The sequence below is a fragment of the Bidens hawaiensis genome, unplaced genomic scaffold (genome assembly GCF_021521415.1).
Source record: "Bidens hawaiensis isolate Kalapana, Puna unplaced genomic scaffold, B.hawaiensis_p1.1 tig00001336_1, whole genome shotgun sequence".
NCBI classification, from domain to species: Eukaryota; Viridiplantae; Streptophyta; class Magnoliopsida; order Asterales; family Asteraceae; genus Bidens; species Bidens hawaiensis.
The window spans coordinates 2,733,733-2,737,084 of record NW_027491075.1 but is presented as its reverse complement, the minus strand read 5'-3'; positions in this window follow the sequence as shown (position 1 = coordinate 2,737,084).

Here is a 3,352-nt window from a genome sequence, read left to right as displayed (position 1 = left end):
AAGTAATCAAACCTGTTTCGGATAAGATGAGGTATATATGGATAGGCACTAGGAATTTTTGAAGTTAGAAGACAATCAATTGTACTAACCTTTATCTTGGGTTGAACCTTACGATCCTGCAAGATATGTTAAGATAGTAGCTGAGATGGTTAGGTGATCCAGAGGATCTAAGGGAAAATCCCAAAGATGATTTTGATCATAATGATCTTAAGGAAAATCCCAAAAATAGCTTTTGATCGTAAAGATCCTAGGGAAAATCCCAAATTAACTTTGAACTTGAGTTAACACATAAGTGTTTAATACTTAGGACAAGTCTATTATGAGTGACATGAAAATGCCAAAATCTTGTGTAAATACTTGGACAAGCCAATTGCAAGTGACATGAAAATGCCAAAACCTTGTGTAAATACTTGGGACAAGCCATGGTTTTATAACATGTTCATGTTATTCCGCTGATAATATTCTTGAGGATCCACCATGTAACCAACAACAACGATATTGTCAGCCACCATTAAGTTGAACTAGTCCCGCAATCTTGAATTACATTTGTAAAACGCCCGCCCCTGGCAAGGTGTTTAAACCCAATTTTTAGAAAGGTGAAAACCTTTAAACATTTCAAGGGATTTATACGTTAAACTTAGAGAGGTGGCCAAATCACTAGGAATGTATTCTATTCATAGACTGGGTCCTGATTCTACAAAACACTTAAACCTTTGGGAAGGTGGTTGTTAGCTCGGTTAACACCCCTCCGATCCTTAAGTCAGTAATGAGTTTCAAGAAATAATGTGAAAAGAAATGAATAAATTAAACTGTAAAGTCAGAATATATACCTTACAAAGTTAGAAATAAGATTCTAACTTACACGAGTAGAGTTTAAGGTGAACAACATTCCAGGATCTTGGCAGGGTCTTACCATCCATAATAGATAGCTGATATGCTCCTTTCCCTGCCTCAGCCTCGATCTTGTACGGTCCTTCCCATTTGGGTGCTAGTTTTCCATCTTTGGGATCCGTTGTATTATCAAATGCCTTCCTTAGTATTAGATCTCCCACTTGAATGATATGACCTGAAGTTCTTTTGGTTTGACTTGGTGATTCTTTGTTAGTATTCCGCCATACGAATCCTTGCAGAATCTCTGAGTTCATCCACCACCTCAAGATCATCAGCAAGATCCTGGTTGTTGGTTTTAGGATTCTGGAGGCAGAATCTCGCAGTAGGGATCTCGACTAGGATTTCTTAACATGTTAGGATATTCCTCTTGAAGAAGGATATCACTTCTGGTTCTCTTACTTGGGCAAATGCTTCTGCTTCAATCCATTTGGAAAAGTAACCTGTCATTTCGAACATAAAGACCTTTCCTTATGGAGATTTCGCTAGTTTGCCCACAATATGCATCCCCCACTTCCTGAAGGGGCAAGGAGACATAATCAGATGGATAGGTTCAGGCGGTTGATGATGAATGTTGCCATGTCTTTGATAGACATCACACTTTTGAGCATATACCATTACATCCTTCCTCATGGATGACCAATAGTAACCATTCCTAAGGATTTTGGAGAACAATGATCGACCCCCAGTGTGATTCCCACAGTGACCTTCATGGATATCTTTTAGAACTTCTTGTATCTTAGGATCCTTCAAGCATTCATGTATGGACTTGATATAGATTTCTTATAGAGAATATCATTTAAGACAATGAACCCGGATACTTTCGTACGAAAGGCTTTAGGATTCTCATCCTTAGGGATCTTGTTGTGTTGCAAATATCTCTTAATAGTTTGAATCTAGGATTCCCAGTTAGCTTGAGGATCCTAATCAGCTATGTCTTCAGAATCTGTTACTTCATTGACTTGGGGATTAGCAGCTTCAATCATTGTTTCCTCTTTACTAAGTGAAGGCACCTTTCTAGCTGGATTCAGGATATGTATGATCAGAGTTTTCATTTCCTTCGAGATCCCGAAGGCAGATCCAAGATTTTCCAAGGCGTCAGCTTTAACATTTTCTCCCTAAGTACCCGTTCAATAATAGAAGAATCGAATTTCTCTGCCAGATTTTTAACTATCTGAAGATATTCGGTTATTTTTCACTTCAAATAGAATAAGAGCCATTGAAGTAGTTAGAAAGGAATAAGGAATCCACAAATACATGTATTATTAAATTCTAAATCCTTGGATAACTGTAGGCCAACAAAATGCTTCATACCCGATTTTATTATTAGTGGCTTGGAAATCACATCTGATTGTCTGGGGTATTATGTCCCCCTGTGGAGATTTAAGGATGATTCCTAAGCCTACCCCCCGTGAATTTTGAGGCTCAATCAGTAAATAATATCCACCTACCCTTATCCTGGTCTCGTTGTTGAACTTCCTAGTTAGCATCCTGCTGGATATCAGTACTGAATCTGCCACAAAGTCGGCTAAATCTTGGGATTTAACTGTTGTCCTACGCCCATAAACTAAATTTAGCCATCCTACCGGACATTTCAGGCTATCTCAAAACATTTTTAAAAGGATAATTAGTTTTAAAAAAACAGTATGCATCTACAAATAATTTCTTAACTTGGTAGATGCCATAACTAAAGCTAAAATTAATTTTTATAGACGAGAATACATGATTTCAGCATCAAGTAGACTTTTACTTACATAGCAGATAGGATGTTGTTGCCCTTCGTGATCCTTGACTAACACAACACTTACAGTGTCTCAAGAAACTACCAGATAGAGGATTAATGGCTTTCCATCTTCAGGCTTCATCAGGAAATGTGATAACGAAAGATATACTTTTAAGTCTTAAAGCGCCTTATCATGTTTCTGCCCTATTCATATGTCTTGTTCTTTTCAGGATATCGTAGAAGTCCTTACACCTGTGGCGATTTCAGGATGATTCCTAAGTCTGCCCCCCCGCTTGAAATTTGAGGCCCAATCTGTAAATAATATCCACTTACCCTTATCCTGGTCTCATTTTTGAACTTCCCAATTAGCAACCTGCTGGATATCAGTTCTAAAATCTGCCACAAAGTCGGCTAAATCTTGGGATTTAACTGTTGTCCTAATCCTATAAAGCAAATCATAAACACTCAACCTAACAGACCCCTTAGCCATCCTACCAGACATTTCAAGCTTTCTCAAAACATTTTTAACAAGATAATTAGTTTTAACAAAAATAGTATGCGTCTCAAAATAATGTCTTAACTTGGTAGATGCCATAACTAAAGATAAAATTAATTTTTCTAAATGAGAATACACGATTTCAAGTAGACTTTTACTTACATAGTAGATAGGATATTGCTGTCCTTCGTGATCCTTAACTAACACAACACTTACAGTGTCTCGGGATACCACCAAATAGAGGA